The sequence below is a fragment of the Sciurus carolinensis genome, chromosome 7 (assembly GCF_902686445.1).
Source record: "Sciurus carolinensis chromosome 7, mSciCar1.2, whole genome shotgun sequence".
In the NCBI taxonomy this organism is placed as follows: domain Eukaryota; kingdom Metazoa; phylum Chordata; class Mammalia; order Rodentia; family Sciuridae; genus Sciurus; species Sciurus carolinensis.
The window spans coordinates 83,904,127-83,928,665 of record NC_062219.1 but is presented as its reverse complement, the minus strand read 5'-3'; the positions used below and the strand labels follow the sequence as shown (position 1 = coordinate 83,928,665).

Here is a 24,539-nt window from a genome sequence, read left to right as displayed (position 1 = left end):
TTATAATTTAAGCATGTTTAAGGGAATTGAAGCAAACCTACCTTACTATATTCCCTGTTCAGCTACTTTTCTGGGCTATAGGGAGTAAGCATCAACTTAGAAAATCAGCACCACAAATGGGGTTGTTTTTTATACCACTGGTCGAAAACACTTACCTACCATTGGTGGACAAATTTGTTTTTATTCCAGAACATTTAGGTGAGGATGTGAAAATTATGATTCTCAAAATACAATATTTCATTATGGGTTTGTTCAAAATCCTCTTGAACGAAAGGGACTTTTTTATTGTAAAGAGGTCAAAATATCCGTTTGATTATGTAAATGAAATAAAAGCCTGCCTGCCTCTTCTGGTCATTTCCAGGAACAGAAGCTTTGCAAGGCAATACTTAGGGGAAGAGATAATGTACTAAACAAAATAAAGAGGATCCAGTAGCTTTTATTTGATTGGACTATATTCTTATCTTATATAATAATAAACAAATTTTTATTCATGAGTACTTCATAAACATAAGCACATAAGATAGTTCCACAGATTTCAGGTTTGCAATTATATGGAAAGCTCTCTAAGTGTTTGGTTTCCTCTCTCACTGACTTAAATTAGGTTTCCCTATATTGTGAAAAAAACTTGCACAATAAGTGTGTTTATCCAGTCACTGCATCTGGAACTATGCTTTTACAATAATGTATAGTATACTAAATCCATGCAACTGTACAAATCCTTTCTCATGGCTATTAATGCACCATATGTGGTCACTCCTATCATGGAGATACCAGAGTGACCAAGTGGATACAGTTAGTAGGTTTCCATCAAGTCAATACAGTACGGCATTGCTTGATCTTATCCTCGCTCTTTATCATGATGGCTGCCATCAGTCAGCTCTCCACCATTCAGGAGCTGGACATATGGCTTACTAGGTTCCCTCCCAAGCATCCCACCTTTCACTTCTTTGGGATTTGTTCCCTCAGAGATCTTCTTTGGTTATGAGCTCTTTTAATCTAGCTCAATTCAATTTTAGGGATTTCTATTAAGATCCCTAAATTTGGGCATTGGAGAAAAGGAAAAGGGATTTTATTTTTGACAGGATCAGGAGTGTCTTACCTTATTTGTGACAGAAACTGATCCTATTTCATGTTAGAATTTCAGAATCAATCTCTTTAGTAATGACATGGTAGAGACATTTTATTATGATTAATCAGTAATACAATTTTTTAAAGTTACAGATTCCTGAAATACCAACAGGATTTCAATAGGCATTATACTATGGCAGGTTCTGCAGAGGGATGTGTTTTGGAAATGCCAGTTTCAAATTACTAGGTTTATATCAGATTTTTGTTTTGTTTTACTAACACACTTGATGAATCACAAAAGGCGATGTAGTGCAAAGTAACTTCCAGAATGGTTTGAACCAGAGACTATTTTTCAACTAAAATTCGTTTGGCAAATGCTCTCTTAGGAAATTCAGTAATGTGTGTGTGTGTATTTATTTATTTTTTTTCAAGTGCATTTAGTTTTCTGGAATTCCTTCATTAGAGAATCAAAAAAGAAAAGCAGAGATCTGAGAAAAATTAGTTTATGGTAAGGGCATCCAGATGTCAACTATATTACAATTTGTCATCAAATAAGAGCAATATAAAATAACCACCTGACAACAAACTGCTTTATGATAAGATTTCCAATGTTAAACCTATTAAACTGAGGGAATAAGTAAATAAACATTGTTTCCTCGTTGTTCAGTTGGTCTCCTCTAAGCCTTTACAAGTTACCTCTTCAAGAAGAACTTTAGTTCTTCTTTAGTGGTAAAACAGAAAGAAGTTCGAGCTTAAGATCCAAAAGCACTTCAAGCAAAAACTATAACTTTCTTCAAGTATGAAATTGGTCCAGTCATTTCTATGTCATCTTCAAAGGAAAACAACAGTAATATAATTGAGTGACAGGCCATAACCATTATTGAAAATTTACAACAGGCCAGCCTCAATGCTACATGCTAGGGATAGAGAGGAATAAAACTCCAAAGTGTTTGCCTGTACCAGAATAGGAACATAGCAGGAAGTTGAGTGTCTCTAGGGTGGAGAGCAGGGAAAGATTTGTGGAAGGTGGGGGTGGGGAGAGACTTGACTTGTCTTTGATTGGGTCTGAAGTTGGGAAGGAAAGTAACAAGACAGAGGAGAGCAGCCTTTGCAAAGTCATGGAAACATGCAAGTGCATGGCTACCAGGGATGCTCATTTGCTGCTAGAGTAAGGGAAAAGGAAAGGGAAATGAGTTTGGATAAATAGATAAGGGGTAGAGGCCAGATCATAGAAAGTGTCATTTGCACATTAAGAAAGTTGGACTTACTTTACAAAGAGAGTAGAAAGATTACAGGGTTTATAGCAGTGTGGTGACCTGAGCAAAAACATGCTTCTAACAGATTATGCTGCCCATAAATTGGGAGAGATGATTGTCTGTTTTACTTCCCTATAAGTTTCTTTGGGATCAGATTCTTTGTAAAGCATACTATCCCACAAGCAGGAGGAATTTGTAGGATTTTCCTTCTGAGTGCAATGCTTTAACAATGGAAGGTTGGATTTTTCCCTCTGATATATTGAAGTTAATCCAAAATAAGGTGGGAAAAAAAGAAAGAAAGAAAAGGGGAGGGGATTCCATAGAAATAAAAGGAAGTCAGTGGGGTAGAAAAAGGGAATTGAGGGGGATGCAGGACAGACAGGATAAGGGAAGGACAGTGGCATGAATTTAACTTACCTAAGTACTTGTATGAATACATCACAATGAATCTCACCATTATGTATATTTGAGGGCACTAATTTAACAAATTATAAATAAATAACAGAAAGATCAGTAGAGTAGAGGGAAAGGAACAGGTGGAGGGAGGAAGGGAGGGAAAGGGGCAATATGTACTGGGAAATGAATTAGAGCAAATTATATTACATCTTTATATAATTATGTCAAAATGAATCTTTTATTTATTGTAAACAAATGGCATACATGTTGTTTCTCTATTTGTACATGGAGTCAAGGCATATACCATTTGTGTAATCATAAATTTACATAGGGTAATGTTGTTTGATTCATTCTGTTATTTTTTTTCTCCCCCCCACCCCTCCCACCCCTCTTTTCACTCTATACAGTCCTTCATTCCTCCATTCTTGCCACCCTCCTTAACCCTAATCCTAAATCTAAACCTAACCCTAACGCTAACCCATCCTACCCCCCATGTATGTCATCATCTGCTTATCAGCAAGATCATTCATCCTTTGGTTTTTTGAGATTGGCTTATCTCACTTAGCATGATATTCTCCAATTTCATCCATTTGCTTGCAAATGCTATAATCCTATCATTCTTTATGGCAGACTAATATTCCATTGTATATATATGCCACAGTTTCTTTATGCATTCATCAACTGATGGGCATCTAGGTTGGTTCCACAATCTGGCTATGGTGAATTGAGCAGCAATGAACATTGATGTGGCTGTATCTCTGGTAGTATGCTGATTTTAAGTCCTTTGGGTATAGGCTAAGGAGTGGGATCACTGGGTCAAATGGTGGTTCCATTCCAAGCTTTCTGAGGAATCTCCATACTGCTTTCCAGAGTGGCTGCACTAATTTGCAGCCAAACCAGCAATGTATGAGTGTACCTTTTTCCCCACATCCTCTCCAACACCTATTGTTGCTTGTATTCTTGATAATCACCATTCTAATTGGGCTGAAATGGAATCTTAGTGTACTTTTGATTTGCATTTCTCTTATTACTAAAGATGGTGAAAATTTTTTCATATATCTGTTGATTGCTTGTAGATCTTCTTCTGTGAAGTGTCTGTTCATTTCCTTAGCCCATTTGTTGATTGGATTATTTGTATTCTTGGTGTAGAGTTTTTTGAGTTCTTTATATATTCTGGAAATTAGCGCTCTATCTGAAGTATGAGTGGCAAAGATATTCTCCCACTCTGTAGGCTCTCTCTTCACATTACTGAGAGTTTCCTTTGCTGAGAGAAAGTTTTTTTAGTTTGTATCTATCCCAGTTGTTGATTCTTACTTTTATTTCTTGTAGTATGGGAGTCCTATTAAGAAAGTCTGATCCTAAGCCAATAAGTAGAAGATTTGGAACTACTTTTTCTTCAATAAGATGCAGGGTCTCTGGTCTGATTCCGAGGTCCTTGATCCATTTTCAGTTGAGTTTTGTGCAGGGTGAGAGATAGGGGTTTAATTTCATTCTGTTGCATATGGTTTTCCAGTTTTCCCAGCACCATTTGTTGAAGAGGCTATCTTTTCTCCATTGCATATTTTTGGCCCCTTTGTCTAGTATGAGAAAATTGTATTCATTTGGGTTTGTGTCCATGTCCTCTATTCTGTACCATTGATCTACCTGTCTATTTTGGTACCAATACCATGCTGTTTTTGTTACTATTGCTTTGTAGTAGAGTTGAAGATCTGGTATTGCGATACCCCCTGCTTCACTCTTTCTGCCAAGGATTGCTTTAGCTACTCTGGGTTTTTTATTCTTCCAGATGAATTTCATGATTGCTTGCTCTATTTCTGTAAGGTACGTCATTGGGATTTTAATTGGAATTGCATTGAATCTGTATAGCACTTTAGGTAGTATGGCCATTTTGAAAATATTAATTCTGCCTATCCAAGAACATGGGAGATCTTTCCATCTTCTAAGGTTTTCTTTAATTTCTTTCTTTAGTGTTCTGTAGTTCTCATTGTAGAGGTCTTTCACCTCTTTTGTGAGATTGATTCCCAAGTATTTTATTTTTTTCGAGGCTATTGTGAATGGGGTAGTTTTCCTAACTTCTCTTTCTGAAGATTCATCACTTATGTATAAAAATGCATTGGATTTATGAGCATTGATCTTGTAACCTGCTACTTTACTGAATTCACTTATGAGATCTAAAAGTTTTCTGGTGGAATTTCCAGGTTCCTCTAAATATATAATCATAGTTTGAATTCTTCTTTTCCAATTCGTATCCCTTTAATTTCTTTGGTTTTTCTAATTGCTCTGGTTAGAGTTTCAAGGACGATGTTGAATAGAAGTGGTGAAAGAAGGCATCCCTGCCTTGTTCCAGTTTTTAGGGGAAATGCTTTCAGTTTTTCACCATTTAGAATGATATGGGCCATGGGCTTAGCGTAGATGACCTTTACAATGTTAAGGAACATTCCCACTATCCCTATTTTTTCTAGTGTTTTGAGCATGAAGGGATGCTGTATTTTATCGAATGCTTTTTCTGCATCTATTGAAATAGTCATGTGATTCTTATCTTTAAGTATGTTGATCTGGTGAATGACATTTATTGATTTCCAGATGTTGAACCAACCTTGCATCCCTGGGATAAAATCCACTTGATTGTGGTGCACTATATTTTTAATATATTTTTATATGCGATTTGCTAAAATTTTGTTGAGAATTTTTGCATCGATATTCATTAAGGATATTGGTCTGAATTTTCTTTCGTCGATGTGTCTCTGTCTGGTTTAGGTATCAGGGTGATATTGGCTTCATAGAATGAGTTTGGGAGGGTTCCCTCCTCTTCTATTTCATGGAATAATTTGAGGAGTATTGGAATGAGCTCTTCTTTAAAGGTTTTGTAGAATTCGGCTGAGAACCCATCTGGTCCCGGACTTTTCTTTGTTGGTAGGCTTTTGATGACCTCTTCTATTTCATTGCTTGAAATTGATTTATTTAAGTTGTGTATGTCCTCCTCGTTCAGATTAGGTAATTCATATGTCTCTAGAAACTTGTTGATGTCTTCAAGGTTTTCTGTTTTGTGGGAATATAGATTTTCAAAATAGCTTCTAATTATTTTTTGTATTTCAGTCGTGTCTGTTGTGATGTTTCCTTGTTCATTCCGAATTTTAGTAATTTGAGTTTTCTCCCTCTTTCTCTTTGTTAGTGTGGCTAAGGGTTTATCAATTTTGTTTATTTTTTCAAAGAACCAACTATTTATTTGTTAATTTTTCCAATTGTTTCTTTTGCTTCAATTTCCTTGATTTTCGCTCTGATTTTAACTATTTCCTGTCTTCTACTAATTTTGGTTTTGGTCTGCTTTTCTTTTTCTAGGGCTTTGAGCTGTAGTGTTAAGTTGTTTATTTGTTGATTTCTACTTCTTTCGTTGAATGTGCCCCATGAAATAAATCTTCCTCTAAGTACTGCTTTCATAGTGTCCCAGAGATTTTGATATGATGTGTCTTTGTTCTCGTTTACTTCTAAGAATTTTTTAATTTCCATCCTGATGACTTCTGTTATGCATTCATCATATAATAGTGTATTATTTAATCTCCAGGTATTGGAGAAGTTTCTATTTTTTATTCTGTGATTTATTTCTAATTTCAAACCATTATGATCTGATAGAGTACAAGGTAGTATCTCTATCTTCTTGAATTTGCTAACAGTAGCTTTGTGGCATAAAATATGGTCTATTTTAGAGAAGGTTCCATGTGCTGCTGAGAAGAAAGTGTATTCGTTCTTTGTTGGATGGCATATTCTATATATGTCTGTTAAGTCTAAATTGTTGATTGTGTTATTGAGGTCTGTGGTTTCTTTATTCAATTTTTGTTTGGAAGATCTATCCAGTGGTGAGAGAGGTGTGTTAAAATCGCCTTGTATTATTGTGTTGTGGTCTATTTGATTTCTGGAATTGAGAAAGAGTTGTTTGACGTACATGGATGAGCCAATGTTTGGGGCATAGATATTTATGACTGTTATGTCTTGATGATTTATGCTTCCCTTAAGCAGTATGTCATGTCCTTCTTTATCCCTTCTGACTAGTTTTGGCTTGAAGTCCACATTATCTGAAATGAGGATGGATACTCCAACTTTTTTGCTGTGTCCATGTGCATGGTATGTTTTTTCCCATCCTTTCACCTTTAGTCTATGGGTATCTCTTTCTATGAGATGAGTCTCTTGCAGACAGCATATTTTTGGATTTTTATTTTTAATCCAATTTGCCAGTCAATGTCTTTTGATTGATGAGTTCAGGCCATTAATATTCAGGGTTATTATTGTGATACGATTTGTATTCCCACTCATTTGACTCATTTTTGTTTTTTGACATGATTTGGTTTCTCCTTTATTTGACTATTCCCTTAGGTTAGTTCCTCCCATTGCTGATTTGCATCGTTGTTTTTCATCTCTTCCTCATGGAATATTTTGCTGAGAATGTTCTGTAATGCTGGCTTTCTTTTTGTAAATTCTTTTAGCTTTTGTTTATCATGGAAGGATCTTATTTCGTCGTCAAATCTGAAAGTAAGTTTTGCTGGGTATAAGATTCTTGGTTGGCATCCATTTTCTTTCAGGGCTTGGCAAATGTTGTTCTAGGCCCTTCTAGCTTTTAGGGTCTGGATTAAAAAATCTGCTGATATTCTTATTGGTTTCCTCCTGAATGTAATTTGATTCTTTTCTTTCGCAGCCTTTAAAATTTTGTCTTTATTTTGTATGTTAGGTATTTTCATTATAATGTGCCTTGGTGTGGGTCTGTTGTAATTTTGTATATTTGAGGTCCTATAAGCTTCTTGTACTTGGTTTTCCATTTCATTCTTCAGATTAGGGAAATTCTCTGACATTATTTCATTGAATAGATTGTTCATTCCTTTGGTTTGTTTCTCTAAGCCTTCCTCAATCCCAATAATCCTTAAATTTGACCTTTTCATGATATCCCATAATTCTTGTAGATTCTGTTCATGATTTCTTACCATCTTCTCTGTTTGGTCAACTTTGTTTTCAAGATTAAATATTTTTTCTTCAATATCTGAGGTTCTGTCTTCCAGGTGTTCTATCCTATTGGTTATGCTTTCTATGGAGTTTTTAACTTGGCTTATTGTTTCCTTCATTTCAAGGATTTCTGTTTTTTTTTTTTTTTTTCAGTATCTCTAACTCTTTATTGAAATGATCTCTTGCTTCCAGTATTTGGTCTTTTAACTGTTGATTGGTGCGATCATTTAATGCCTGCATTTGCTCTTTCATCTCCTCCTTCAATGCCTGCATTTGTTCTTTCATCTCCTCATTTGCTTCCCTGATTGTTTTAATTATGTACATTCTGAACTCCCTTTCTGACATTTCTTCTTCTGTGCTGTCATTGTGTTTTATTGATGTAGTATCTAGGTTTGTTTGGGACATTTTCTTCCCTTGTTTTCTCATATTGGTCAGATATCAGTGGGACTCTGAGATATTGCAGATTTCCTCTATTGGCTTATAGTGTCCCTGTAGATTTCCAGTATATCATCTCCCAGCCTTCAGTAGCCTGAAGTCTTGGAGGAATTTGATAATGCAGTGCTTCCGAAGAAAGCTGCCCCTAGCCCCCTACTGGTTCCAGGGCTTGGAGCTGGCTCTATGTGGAAAGGCTCTCACTGGGCCGAGAAGCTGGCCCTGGAAGGAGCCTGCTGTTGGAGGGAGCAGGGCTGCTTGGGGAAATCCCTGGTCCCTGAAGCTGCCTGCGGGCCTAGGCCTGCCGCTGGGTCCGGGACTTGGAGCTGGCTCTGTGCGGAAAGGCTCTCACTGGGCGGCCTGCTCCGAGAAGCTTGCCCTGGAAGAAGCCTGCCACCGGAGGGAGCAGGGATGCCTGTGGAAGACTCTAACTGCCCTGTCCTGCTCTGAGAAGCCACCCCTGTCCAGGCCTGCCACCTAGGCTGAGCTTCCTCCTGAGGGGAGACTCACCCCACGGCTCTATGTTAGTCCGAGTGTCTCAATGCCTCCCCTTCTTGAATCCTGGGTTCTGGAATGACGGGAGATAAATTCACCCTCTAGTCCACCATCTTGGATCCAAAATGAATCTTAATGTTATATATATAACTCAAAAGAACCAATAATAATAATAATAGGGAAATAAAGAAATGCATTTGCCTTAGAATGGGTAAGTGAGTACAGTCTGGTGTTTGTAGGGGATTTGTTCCAGGACAACTGACAGATACCAGAATCCTCCAGTGCCAAAATCCCTACATAAAATGGCACAGTGTTTGCATGTAATCTATGAGCATCTTCTCATTTACATTAAATTATCACCAGATTACCTATATATAATCCAATGCAAATGCTGTATAAATCATAGTTATACTGGGTTGATTAGAAAACAATGACAAGGAGAAAAATCTGCACATGTTCAGTATTTTTGATCCACAGTTAGTTGAATCTGAAAGTGTGGAATCAAGAGATACCGAGAGTCAACTCTAGTGTTTTCCTGCAGAATGGCATTAATATACTCAAGTATAAAGTTTCTTAAAAGACCTCTTTCTGATTGGTATATATAAATATATTATGCTTGTATAAACTGAGTGTTCCTAAAATTCTATGAAAATAAGGATAATGAATTATAGATTTTTTAAAAATAGTAAAAATGGACATAAAACCTTCTCTGTATTTGATATCATTCTTTAATTTCTGCCTGAAGAGGTGAATTCTTTTTGGATTTTCTGTCATGCACTAGAATTGGAATTTATAAACTGACCCAACTGGTCAAGTTCCATACGAAGTGGGAAAAAGTCTTCCAGAAATAAAATATATATACTTCAGAAAAATATATAGATGTGCATGCACATGTATGTGCCTGTGCACGCACACACACACACACACCAAACAACAAAATAGTGTTTTAACACTTTTACTTACAAGCCCCTTTTTACTTATTAATAAATTCAAATAAAAAAATCTCCAAGGAGACTTTTAATTATTTAATATTTTAAGTTCATGAAGAACTAAATCATTTTGCTGAGGATTTGATTCATAAAGACTTCATGTAGTTTTTATTTCCTTTTATTAACAAAACAACTGAGAATTCAGACTTTTTTCATTATCTAGTAGTATATTAGACTAATATCATATTTAGTATATTTCTCTAAAGTAGTGTTTCAAGGAAGTATGTCAAGGTTTTAATGCTGAGCATGTAGAAACATCTATATAATGAGAATAAGGTCAGGATCAGGAAAACAGAAGTGGGATGAATGGAGAAATGGTGGGTTACCAATCCTCAAATCTCTGTGGTGAAGGGACAAATGAGATGATCAGAATTAGTTAACATCTTTAAAAAAAATTCAATTCTGCCCACATGCTGCTCTGTCAAGGTCTCAAAGTCCCATAAGGTGGCCTGAATGCCAACTCGAATTTCTTAGGGGAGATGGCTGCATCTGATATGCAGAGGAGTTAGAAAAATACTGAGTTACTTGTTAAACAAGGTATTATTTGACAATTTTAGTAGCTACAAATGGAACATAACTCCCAAATCTCAAAGTGTCAGAAAAGTGCTAATGAGAATAGAAGCCTATCTACTTTCCTATGCCATCTCCTGTTTTAGCAGCTACTCACACTGACTTTTATTTTTATCTCCATTTATATTCCTAAGTAAAATATGGCATGCAAAAAATCCAAAATTGATTTAATAGCACATGTTGAGAACTAGCAAAAGCTATGATATTTAAAACTATTATCTTACCTTGCCCTGCTTACTGGTTATTTTAATTATTTCATTTAAAAATTTTCAGTAAGATTGGAGAAAAGCAAAAAAATTATATAAAATTATCTAAATGAGTCTTCACAACACAGTAAGAAAAACATTGACATAGTCAAATAACCTGAGTTTAATACCCATAATCATTGTTTCAGATTAAATGCTAAGTCATATTTTAGAATATTGTACAACTGTTGTTAATATTCCATTTTCTTAGTTCTCAACTCTCTTTTACCCCCCGCTGCTGTATGTTCCAGATGTACAGATTACATCAACAGGATCCTTGCCATACGACTTCAAATTCTGGTCAATCACTAACACAAGTATAAATTTGGAAAGCAGGGGGGAGAAAAAGGCGGTTCAGACAAAGAGGAAGTGCCTTTCTTTCAGGTCTTGGATTGATGTTGCGTTCCTCCACCAGAATCTGGAAGCCCAGATGTGATGATTGCATGTGTACTTGAGAAGTGAGTGAATAATTTCCTTGCTGGGGAACATACAAAAGTGTGAACACATAGCAGAAAGTGGCATAATGATTTTTCAGATTATCAAGACAGAGGTACAGTGTGAGGTACAACTGGAAGGCAGGCATTGGTAGAGCAAGTGACTGTAGCACTTATGGTGATAATGGGTGCTTAAACATTGTGGCAATGCATGCTGCTTTTTAAAAAAAATTATTTGTTCTAATTAGTTATACATGACAGGAAACAGCACACAAAGGGAAAACAACAAACTGATAACCTGAACACCCAACTTAGAACATGAATGGGTGAACAAAAAACTCCTGTGCTAACTTTGAAGGAGTTGCTTATGTTCTGGATGGAGCCCAGTGGTAGAAATGGTTAAAGACAAAGTTTCAGGTCAGACTGTAAAGGTATAATTTCAGCATAAATTGTGGTAAGATAAGGATACTTATGGGGAACAAATGGGAGCCTGAGGTGTGAGACAGAGAGAGATGAATATACTCAGTTTAAAGTTTAAGGATGTCAAACTCCAGGAATCCTTTTAACTGTGAACACAGCCTTTTTTTTCCCTGCTCACTCTATCCCAGGGCCAGTCTTCCACCAGATAAGGTCTTTTAGTGATTTTGCAATTGCCTCACAAATAGATGGTCCTTCTCAGGATCTCAGGGTTTCTGGGCCCACAGTAAGAATTAGTGATAGTTCAACACAGACACATGAAGAAGTTCAGGGCTAGGTGTAGTGGCTGAATTATAGAAGCACATGCTAACTCACCTTTACGGCTTATAAGACTTATGTTGATGCCACCATTCATTGACTTACATGGAAAAGTTTTATACCAATACAACATTTCCCCTGACCAGAAGACTTGTTTTATAGGAAAGAAAGTGCCTAGAGGGTTCACACTTAGGAACTAAAGACTTAAGGGTGTGCCACTGATCAAAAGAAAGTGGCAGATAGAATGGTAGAATGACCTAGTTCATTAATAGAATGCTAATGTTAATCAGCACCAATGTTAATTAATTAATTAACCTTAATGTTAATGTTGGAATGTTCACTTAAAGAGTCAGCTGAGGGACAATACCCTGTTCAACTGTGGTGCCATGTGATTAAAGCAATGATTGCCTTCAGTCAGCAGATGATATATGGTATTGCCTCCTCCCCAAATAGCAGGATGTCCTATTTAAGGAATTTTTTTTTTTAATTTGTGATTTTGAGTTTGGTTGGTTTGGAGAACCTAGTGTACAAGGAAGGAGTTATTTTCACCAGGGAATTAATAGCTATTATTTTTCATTAGTACCAAATTGGACATTGCTTCTTGGCAATCTGTAGTTTTTCCTGCCACTGAACAACAGGCAGACAGAGGATCATTGGTCAGGGAAGTTGATTTAAATTAATAAGGAGAAATTGGATTGAATTTATATAGTGGGTATATGGGACTATATATAGAACCAGCTTACATATTCATTAAGGTTCCTCATAGGACATTTTTAGGACTCTGTCAATGAAGAACTGCAGTGACTGGATAAAGATCATCAAGTACTGAGCTCACACAGAAATAAAATACTTGGTCTCCCCAGCTTGTCCAACTATGGTACTAGTAAGCAGAGCATAAGGATAACATGAAATGGGTGTGGAAGAAAGAAGTTTTGCTTGCTAAAGAAGGCTTTTTTTTTTTTTAACCACCTACAAAAATGAGGTCACTATGTGTATGATAATTATCTCCGCCCTAGAACCCCACCATTTTTGGCCACTGCTGATAAGACCCTGCATATCTCCTGAGCTGAGGAAATAGTTTTTATCTGAACAAAGAATGAGGGTGAATACTGAGGAACAAAAGCAATATATTTTGTTCTGCCTTTCCATATCTGGTCTCTACCCTCTGTGCCAAAATCTCTGCCCTAAGATGTAGGCTTTTCCAGATGAATCAATAGATTACCTTGTACTCTGGCTTCTGGTTGGGTTAGATTTGTGGGAGTTATCAGTAGATGATAAGAGCACTGGAAAAGTGAAGGATGTATATTTCCTGTGTCCATTTATGATAAGCCTGTGTGGGTAAGTAAGCTGTGCTTACCTGCCCAAGACCACAATTACTGTCCAGTAGCACCACCCATGGCTACTGCTGTCCTCAGGGTGTGTGCAACTGCTCCCCTTCTTAACTCTTGTGAAACGGAAAAGTGATAGCTCTCTTCTGGCCTCAGAGAGCTTCACCATCCTTGATTGATTTTCCTAACCCTGCCTGCTTCTTTTGCACTTTTTCTCCTCATTCAACTTTTCTCAATTATCCTCCCTTGAATGCACCATGTGTCTTTTTGGAACAGCTCATAATTTCAATTTTACTTGTAGAATGCAATTTTTGGAACAATTTGCCTTCAGCAAATATTCTTGATGCTAAGAATTTCTACACAGTTCTTTTAAACAATTGTAGATAATTAGAGCAATTTCAGTTAGGTCAGAGTAAGCTAATTATCAATGCTGGCAGGTAAAATTAACTTCCTTTGGCAAAGATAGTTTACAACTTTAAGTGAACAGTTTCCTTCAGTAAAAATTCATACAAATGTAGTTTTCTTTATTGAACATAGTCTGGTTTAAGGTTACAAGTCAGTAAGCCTTAAAACTAGTAAAACAAATAATTAAGCAATGAAGACTAATATCTCTTTGTGTTTTTTATCAAACAGGTGGAGAAACTCATCTTTATGATAATAAAATAAGACAATAAGTGCATATTTAATTCAAATTTTACGGTAATAGGTATGTAAATGTTTGCTAACCTCTTATCTTTGAAGCCAGGTGCAATGGCTGCCTAAAGGCTTGAATGCCCCTGGCCCACACAAGCTCATTCTTCCCTCTACTTTTCCATTAATCACTGAGACCTGAAACTTCTGTTTCACTAAGTTTTCTCAAAAAGACATCAATTAAAGAAAATTAAACTTATAACTTTCTGTTTCAACAGTCCCCATCTAACTGTGGGTATATTACTTACCAGCTTGGCTTCAGTACATTTATCTATAAGATGATAAGGATAAACTCCATTTCATAAAATCTAGAAAAAAAATTTAATAAGTGCAAAATACTTTGGGACATATTATGCAAATACTGCATTAATAGTAGAAAAATATATGTTTTAGGGAAAGAAACCAAGATTAATGTCCTAGATCTTCACCATAGTGCTATAAACTCTCTTTTTCATATTGGACATCATACTTAGTTTTTCTCCATTAATCAGCCTTCTCAAACTCATTATTCATTTGTAAAAAATAACACAAATTACACCTTCTTATAGAATTTAATATTATAATAATTACATGAGATTATGAATAAAATTACTTAGTGTATATTTTGTACCCAGTAGATGCTTAAGTGGTAGTCCATCTTCACTGGGTCCAGATACATATTTTTACCCTTCCCATGCTTTTTTATGGCACAGGATAAAGAAAATTTTCGCTGGACAATGTTAGACAAAGAAGACTCACTCAAAACTGTCACGATAGGAAAGGGAGATTGAACTCAATTTCACTAAAACAAAGGGCTAGATGCTTTTTAAATTCTGGGCTGAGCTGGTGGAAAAGTTCTGAGGGACACTGGGTGAAAGGTGCTTAATCAAAGGAATGCTCAGTTTCTGAGTTTGCAAATGCTTCATTCTGTGGTTAAGGCATCTGTATTTGCTAATTGATGCCCATTGAAGTTAAGCTCCTTCCATCCCACATAGACTGAGAGATAAGGGCCTTATCTTCCTTCATGATTACTCTTCAAAGAGACAATTTTCAGGTCTTTGAGAAAGATATTGCTGGGTTGCAAGGCTGGCAAGAGTCGGAAGAAGATTTATGTGTACTGTAAAAGGGCAGAGGAAAAAAATGCACTTACGGATTTTCTGGATTAACTATTCCAAGAGAAGGGAGTTCGGAGGACCATCAAGAAGAAGGCTGTCTAAAGTTTAGTGAAGCTGAGGGAATATCAAGGTCAGGAGGATGCAAGTTATATACTTAGGGAAATTTTTTGCCCCGCTAAAGTTAGCTTATATTAATTGAAAGCTGTGTTAATTGTTTGTGAAATACTTACAGAGAAAATTAGGCCCAAGCTGGGCTTTACAAATAAGATTTTTCCAAAGAGCAAGGGAAAGGCATTTATTGAGAGGAAATAAGGTATGACAAGTCAGAGGCACCGAGTATACACCTAGTCCTGACGGAGTAGACCTCTTCTATTCAGTTGTGGAGCCCTGGTTGCTGAGTCACACTCCCCGGATACTGATCCCACCGCCTTCTATGTGGGTTTGATCATGATGTCCTCACCCAACTGGGAACCTGCGTGACTGTGGTGAAGAGTGTTGCCTTTCCTGCCACCCAGGTTCTTTTTACCAGTTCATACTCATCTTTCCCATTTCCTTCTTATAATTAAAGAAGTTTCCACTTCCTCCTTTTCTTTTTATTTATTTATTTATTTATTTTTATTGTAAACAAATGGGATACATACTGTTTCTCTGTTTGTACATGAAGTAGAGTTGCACCATTTGTGTAATCATACATGTACATAGGGTAATGATGTTTGTCTCATTCTGTTATTTTTCCTTCTTCCCACCCCTCCCACCCCTCTTTTTCCTCTATATAGTCTTCTATGTAGTCTTCTATATAGTCTTCTTCCTCCATTCTTGCCTCCCTCCCACCCCCGATTATGTATCATCATCGACTTATCAGCAAGATCATTCGTCCTTTTCTTTATATAAGTTGTTCAAGGCCATTTTTGTTTCCTCCTGGATCCCTGCATATTCCTTCTTCATTCCCACCAGACATACTCAAATCTGTGAACTTCCACTTTCTCATTCTTTCCTTAGACTGGGAACATGCGTCAGGGCCTAACTCTTCAGAATAGTAAGGGGTCTCCAGATGCTTTCAGAATACCCTTTCTCACCTAATTCTTTGCATAGGAAATGTCTCTTCATAAAACTCAAACTCTGGGAAATTTACATTATCAGTTCTCATATTTCAGAACCTAATCAATCTGCTCATTCATGATCTTTAGATATTCTGTGATTTGACTAAGCTACTATTTATTCTTTACTAATCAAAGCTTTGCACATGACTACGTTTCCCCTCTCTTCTTAGTTTTTAGTTTGGATATGAAATGTCCCCCAAAATATTGCATATCGAAGGCTTGGTGTTTAGAGGGGTGACCTTTGAGAAGTGATTGGATGGTGAGAATTCTAACCGCATCTAGGGATTAACATATTTATAGCTTAGAAGGCTACTGGGTGGTGGTGAAAACTGTAGATGAAGTAGGCACAGGGAGCATTACCTTAAGGGTATATTTTGTCTGCAAACTTCTTCCTCTTCCTCTGTCTGCTTCCATGAGGTGAGTAGTCTGATTTATTGCATCCTCCCTGCCATGATCTTCCTTACCACAGGCTTAAAGCACTGGAGCCAAATGACCATGCACTAAACCGCTGAAACCATGAGCCAAAATAAATCTTTCCTCCATTCGGCTGATTTTCTCAGATATTTCATCATAGCATGGAAAGCTAACTTACACACTAGACCTTCTAAAAATGACACAGTTTTTACTTCTGTGCAGAGTTGTTTCTTTCCACATTTATGAAGACAATTCCACTCAAACATTCAGGTGTCAAATGCAAGTGAGATAGATATAACTGAAAATTACGTAATGCCAACAAACAAGTTAGTGGATGTATGGAGAGTGCAGATATGTTTGTCAGTTTATGTGACTTGTTTTGCAAAAAGAAAGATAATTGCAAAATGGTTTTGTCTTATTGAGGTGAAAATCTCCTGAGGACAGAAGCAGATTGTTCTTTTGCTATATTCCATTCAATAGGACACTAAAGACAGAGTGGGTGTTACACAGAAAATGTTATTGTGAACAGGCACTGTGAACTCCTTTGAATTATAACTTAAAATATAAGGAAAATCTTTTTGTTTTCATTTTAAAGCATCCAGTCTATTATAAAATTGTACTGCCGACATATTTATGAATAAATTGACTGTTTACCCTGTCCAAATTGCAGGTTATCAAAGATACATGTCAATCCCAAGCATAAATCATTACCAACTATGACATCAATTATGCTCATTTGCTGGTTATTCTAACCCAGAAATAGAATATATATAACCCAGCAATAGAATACAAACATATCTATATTTACATACTAACATGATTAAACTAGTGAAAAAGAATCTCTGAAGTGAAATTCTAGACCTCTCTCCTCCTTGCATACACATTATACTACCTTCTTCCAAAGTAGAATCTTCCTATATATTATTTCATTTATTCTCTTAATATTTCTGAGACATTAAAATATGTTCTTCTTATAAACTATAAAGGGCAGAAGAGTGGTGCTGATAGATCTCCTCTAAGATGTCATCTAGGACAGCCCACTCCTCCATTCTTAACTAGTTCTAAATGTTATTTCAAATTATAAAAATTAAAGATTTGCAATGATCTGAGCCTTTTACTGAATTAAACCTTGAAGTGCATATACATAAGCTTTTGAACCCTGAGCAATAGAAGAAAAATCAAAGACAAATATGTAAATGTCTCTCTTCAGATACATACATTCTCCTGCTATGGTTTTGATTTCATCTGTCCTGCAAGGATCCATATGTTGGAGGCTAGGTCCTTAGTTTGGAAGAAGTGAGGTGGTGTGACCTTTAAAATGTGGAGGTTAGTGGGAGGACCTTATGTCCCTGAGGGCACTGCTCTTGGAAGGGAATGAGCTGTCTTGGAATGAATTCTTGCAAGAGAAAATTTTTATAAACTCTGAGCCTGATCACTGAGTCACTCTGCTTCATGTTATGAGATATGATGCTCTTTCACACATGCACTCTGCCATCTGCTACAAGGCTCTTATTTGGACTTTCAACTTCCAAATCTGTGAGTTAAAACTTCTCTTTATAAAGTTAGCAGCCTCAGGCATCTTGTTATAGTCAAGCAAAGCTGACTAATACACTAAGCTACTGGAAGATGAATATTTTCTTCATTTCTGAGCTTTCTTGCTGCCCAAAATATATGTTTAATAAAAATGTTGTGAAACTCAACCAAAAATGAACATGATCACATAGCAGCATCACATATCTACTTTAGATGACCATAGGCAATCTAAGTCAATATATAAAGGTTGATAATCATATGCTAATTAATAGCTAAACAGAAACCAATGCAATTTAAATTATGAAAAAGTTCACAGAGAAATGAAAGTATTTCTTTTCAGGGTAAATATTAAGAGCATAGTTTCTTAGAGTAGACAGGTATCCTTAATATCCTAATTCCATCATAAATTAAGTATATATCTTGAATAAGGTACCTCTTAATATTTGTCCTCACCTGAAAAATGTGAACAACAATGCCAGCTGCATAGTGTTGTATGGAATAAGAGTTGATCTATGAAAATAACCTACAGTTTTGTTTGACAAATAGTAAGCAAAAACTGAAGCTTGCCAGATAGGTATGATACAGAATATCTAGGTAGGTAAAAATTATGTAAAAGGAAATTGAACTGGGTTGTTAAAAATCTCTAGAATAGCTTTAGTGAGAGGAGAAGTGCAATCATTAAAGATAACATATTAAGATAAAAATGTTTACTTTAATCTGAAGAGATCTAGGGTCATATATAGTAGCAATAGATAAATAAGATTTGAAGATTAGTTAGACAATGTACTACCTGATAGATCCAAAGAAAAATTTCAATCGAAAGTAGTAGGATGTGCTCACAAGTCCCTGTAGTAAGCCAGGACAAATCACAAGTCTTGAAGTTTTGATGTTGCAAAACTGTGAACACAGATTTGTACCTATAGAACTTTGCTGAAGATACAGGAGGACTGAACTGACTTTATCAGAACTGTGCTCTGATCAAACACTGTGGATTTACCTGGTCTGAATGCAGTAATTACGGGCTGCTCTGACATAAGATAACCAGGACGGTAGTTCCACGTCTCCAGAAATCAAAAAATCGCTGAAGGAAAGTAGCATTGTTTTCTCTATGCAGCATTTCTGCACACGGAGCATGAGGTTCACTCTTAATAGTGAAAACCTGGCTGACCACTCACTTATTCTCCCAATAGGGCTGAATTCACTGGAGAATAACAGATCACAGGATAGTCACAGGGTTGGCAGAACATCTTTGAATTGTCAAAATTTGAGGGAAAATGTTTGTGCTGGTTTGAAAAAGAAATAGAGTTTCAATAACGAGGAAAATAGAAAATGCAAAGACAAACTTCACCTAAGTACAAGTTACAACAAATGAATATGTCTCCTCTTTCTTAAAATCAAGATGTCAGAAGAATGCTATTGCCCTAATGCAACTATGTCCAAGAATTTTATTAGTGTCTATGAAATTTGTAATTATACACACACACCCACACATATATAAAATTATAGGTTTAGATTTCAATATAGATTGTGTGTGTGTGTGTGTGTGTGTGTGTGTAGAAAGAGGGGACTATAAGGAATTATAGGCATGCATTTGAGAGCACATAGAATTAGATATTATGAACCTGAAGGATGTAGTTTTGATTATAAAAGACAAAAGTATAGATAGTTAAGAAAAATACATCAGATGAACATAATGTTGATAATTAATGAATATTTTCAGTAGTATGCTATAGACCTTTGTTTTAGGATATATTGTTTAATATTTTCATTCACAATTAGATAATAAAATACAAATAAATTTTATAAAGTTCTTGATGGTACAAATGTGAATAAGAACTAACAATATGCCCACTATGGGAACTTTTTCTTTTCACTTGAAGGAAACTTAGGAAATGTCTTAGTCATGACTGCTTGAATTGTAAGGAGCAGAGAGAAACTGAAGTTAACATTAGTAAAATACTTAAATGTATTTGATGAAACCTTGACTCTCTCATGGGAACCAAAAGCAGATAGCTGACTCTTATAGTTAGAGCCATGAGTGAACCAGGAACTATAAAGTCATCAGAAACTGAGGTAGCACGTCTTTTTCATCTCTCATTCTTTTCCTCTTTCCATTTTGTTTCCATTCTCTTTGCTTGCATGCTTTCTCTGATTCTTCATGTACATATGGTTAAAAAAAAAAAAAGGATTCCTAAGAATTCCTTTAAATTTTGCTTCTGTGAATTCATCTAACCAGACCAACTATAAACCTCTCAAATTCAAGGTAGAAAAGTAATAATTGGTCTAGCTAGGAGTATGTAGGTGCCCACACTGGTCCTAACAGCTATCTTCAGGGTGTTGGGAAAGTGGTGGAGTAGAATCATGGTTGATGGAATGTGCATTTCTTATAGAAAGAAGTTTACTATTAACTGCAAATACATAAAATTCCCTTCCAAATCAAGAAGCCAATTGGTTATTTGGTAAATTTGAGCCAAAGGGTATGAGTGAAGAAAGAGCAGGGACAGAGATTCTTTGTGTCTTTTCCTCACTAATGAAAACTGCACCTGGAATCTTGTATGCTTAAGAGGGGCTGACAAATAAAAAAGCACATCCATTAACTCCAAATTAAAAACTATTATTTAAATGCCCGAAGGATGCATAATTTCCAGTTGTGTTTTATTAGTGCATCAGAGTAAAATGTATAAATGATATGATTCAATTTCTGTATAGATTTGGTGAATATATTGCTTAAAAATACAATTCCTTAAAGTTAAATTTCAAATGAATAGTATATACTAAGGCATTCAACAAGAAAAATGTAAACACATTTCACTTTTCATGTTTTTTAATTTCAAATATTTTTGCCCTTAAGACTCAGAGGGTCCCATCAGGGAGGGGCATTTCATCTCTCTTACTTTTCTCAGGGTATAAACAAAAGTCAAAGAGATCCATTCTTTTCCTATAACTTGAAGTTTATTCTTGTCTTGATAGTTGAAGTATAATATGATATGATATTGGAATTGACACTTTTACAGAAAAGTAACCCTTGTTTAAATGGAAATTTGCATCAAAAAAGGCTTGTGTGTGTGAACAAAACTCAAAAAGAAAAAGAAGTATAAATTTCAGTATTTCACTAATATTAAAGAGGTTCAATTGAGAAACACTAAGGGGAAGCTAAGGGAACACTCTCATTGTCATTGTAACATGGTCTTCCACCCTTGCTTTCCATGGTAAATTTGTAGGATAAAAGTATGCAAAACTAGAAAGCTTTTAATAAGATTAGGAAGAATTAGGGAGAAGTTTCTCATTTTCCTGCCACAATTGCTAGGTATTACACACCCCACACCATCTTAATAGTTCCTCAGAAAACTGATACTTTGTGTTCTTTTGAATATGTAGAGAGGAGAGTGGATGAAAATCAGTGTGTGTGTGTGTGTGTGTGTGTGCGCGCGCACATGTGCACATGCATACGTGTGCATGCACATCTATATATTTTCTGAAGTTTATTTTATTTCTGGAAGATTTTTTTCCCACTTAGTATGGGACTTAACCAGTTGGACCGGTTTATAATCCCAATTCTGATACAGGTAAGTACTGATGATTGGGATGTGTGGGAGAAAGCAAAATAAAATAGAGAAAAGGATGAAAAATATACTTAATCCTGATTTTGTGAAATGTTACTATTCTTGAGGTACAATTTCACATACACTGCTGCTACAAGTATCCTTCTATAAAGACCACATTTCTTGTTGATTAATGTATCTATGCATAAGATAAATGGATCTATGCATAAGAGAAATGTATCTTATGTGAAACCATTCAATTTGACAAAGACCCCCAAAGGTCCTTCTCACTCTTCCCATTTGGTCTTTATTCCTCAAGATCCACCATCTCTTTGAAGGCAACTCCAATTTCTGTGAACAAAATACAAATTTTTTTCTTTTCCTCATGAGAACTTTGTACCAACTAAATTTTAGAACTTATATATATATATCTTTCAGGGCCAAGAGACTTCCATAGAATGACTGACAATATACCCATGATTGGCATTTCTATTATCACACGTCTTCTCCCATTTTAGGGAAGTTATTGTAGATTATAAGGTAATTTTGTAGAGAACTTAAAAAACTTTTCAAGAGCTGAAACTCTTTTGAGATTTTCCAACTTTATGAAGAAAATGTTTTACTATCTATTCCTAGAATAATATAATCATGAAGGTGTCATTTCATCACTTTATCCGTATTCCATTGGTGAGAAGCAAATTGCAGGGCTCACTCATTCTCAAAGCAAGATGATATAACAGAACATGAGTGCAAAAGGTGGGATACAGAAGGGGCTTTTAGTATCTGTTCATTATAATCACAGAAACATTCTTTCATTAATTTTATATGTTGATAGAGGAGTGAGGCAGCTGTCTTGCTGACATCTCCAATGTCTGGAGTGTTAGTTATTTTAATTGCTCTTCTCCTTTGATACTTCTTTTACAAGACCATCTTTAGTGTTCTAGGTGTCTGTTGTTCTGTCTCATATTCTTCCCAAGGTATAAGGTAAAATCTAAAGATAATGTTTAAGAGTCAGCCACATAAAAAAATTAAAAAGATAAGAATAATTTACTAAATCTGTAATATAAAATTATGCCTATAAATCTGTAATATAAAATTATGCTTATATTTTGTGTATAGCTCTTAAAGTTACCCAAATAATTGTCATAGGAAAAGATTAGAAGAATATAAAAATATTTACAGTGAAAAAGTAGTATGGGATATGGGTGATTTTATTGTTGTCATGGTTGCTGCTATTTTCCAAGACCTTCATATGTATTCACATGTGTGTGTGTGTGTGTGTGTGTGTGCATATTCTATAATGGAAATATAAAAGATGAATTTCTTTATAAATTAAAACAATTTCCATTCTGTGTTAGCTAATTTTATTAGTCTAAACCAGAATATCTTTTTTTTTATTAAATTTCCTTCTATGTAATAATGTACAACACTTCATGTAAAATACCAGAATTTCTAAGTGAATTTATGGTGAAAATTTGTTTTAATAAACGGATACACTATTGAGGATTATTGTTGTAGGGTCCTTGGCAATCTGAGAATACATACAATATTTTTAAACTTCAAGCAAAAGGAAACACAACTCAGTACAGTGCCATTGAACTACTGATAAGTCTGAGAGTTGAAGTTTAAAAATAAAATTATTCCTTTAGTTATCATAAAAGTAGAAAACATAAAGTTCCAGTTCTTGAAAATGTTCTAAGTTCTTTACAAAAACACTTTGTACTTCCCTGAAGTGGGAGGTTGTATGTGGTAATAGAAGTGTCAATCACGGTACCCTGTCAGTCATTCTATGGAAGACTTTTGGCCCTGGAACATAACTACAGAGCTTTTTGTGGATTAAAGGAACAAGAAATCAAGCCCTGGTTGTCATGATCAACTTCTAAAACATTTTCAGGAAACCAATGTAATGACAAACTAATTATTGATATTCCTTTGTAGGTCTTGGGAAAGACCAGAAGTGAAGGATAAAATAAATTTCATATGGAAAAATTATTCACAAATTTCTCATATGTACATATAATTCTATCATATTAATTATCTCATTTTAGTAGGTAATAAAAGGAATTAAGTTCTAATGTGGATCCTCCCCTTTAAAAATATAGAATTATATACTGACGTCTAAATTTCATTGTCATAAAACTGTCCTTAAAGTTTAAATCTTTTGATCTTTAAAGTAAATCTTAATGTGCATTTGCTTGGTATATTGTGTACCATAATGGAGCTGAAGGTTTGTATATCACAGACGTTATTTGCCATTATTTCTCTATTATGCTTTTTGAAACAATTCTTTCTTTCTTTGATCTCCACCACTTAGCTACATCCTCAACCTCTGTTCTATAAACCATTTCTAGCACTGAGTCAATCAGTATTTCTTTAACTCAGGACATTGAACTAAAACTAGAACAATTGTTCCATTTTTATTAGCTAGAAAATATGTCTAAAACCTTTGAGCTCTTCATGAACCCAAGAGTGGTAAAAAGAAAAAAATATACTCAAATTTTTATTTATGTAAAATATATGCATATAAATATATTTATCTATCTAGTATGTGTATATGCACATGAGTGTATGCACATGTGTATTATATATATGTAAATATGTTTTACAATATTAAAATAAAACTGCAAAATCAAATTAATAAATATTTAACTGAACATCTGCTAAATGTTTGGTTAGCATTTTGTCAACTATGATGATTGGTTACTATTCATCAAAATTTAATCATACTTTAGAAAAATCTCATTTACTAGAATAAAAACCCTTTAAGAACAGAGATTTATGCCTTTTCTGCTGTCTATTATATGAAAAGCTTCCATAACAATGCATGTAGAGTAAGATTCCATTAAAAATTTTGAAGGTAAAAATGAAGAAATGAATTGGTAGGAATATTTTTTCTTATTTACATGAATCCCTGCCTATTCACAGTGATTTCTGCAAAACTGTAGGCAGTGATACCCTGAAGGAGGAACTTGGTGCTAATAATTTCCAGAATAATACCTAAAAATTAGTTTCAAAACATTTCCAGCAAAAATGAAGTAAACAAGCAAACAAATGTACAACAAATGTGATAAAGTTACCTTTAACATTAGAACAACAGAAACTAATGTTACCTCTCCAGGGCCCCCAGCAAGCTATGTGATACTCTTAAAATTGTGATTTTTTTTTTTTACCCCCTAAAATAGAGTTATCTAATAACAGAAAAAAACACCATAAATATACGTTGGAGGAA

At 35.2% G+C, this 24,539-nt stretch overlaps 1 non-coding gene across 1 annotated transcript; it reads left to right on the top strand.

Moving 5' to 3' along the window:
* The first annotated feature begins 17,330 nt into the window (after positions 1 to 17,330).
* On the top strand, positions 17,331 to 17,403 carry LOC124989819 (small nucleolar RNA SNORD36). Its single transcript, XR_007109637.1, has one exon. It is a non-coding gene; the product is annotated as a small nucleolar RNA SNORD36 (small nucleolar RNA).
* Positions 17,404 to 24,539: the final 7,136 nt, after the last annotated feature.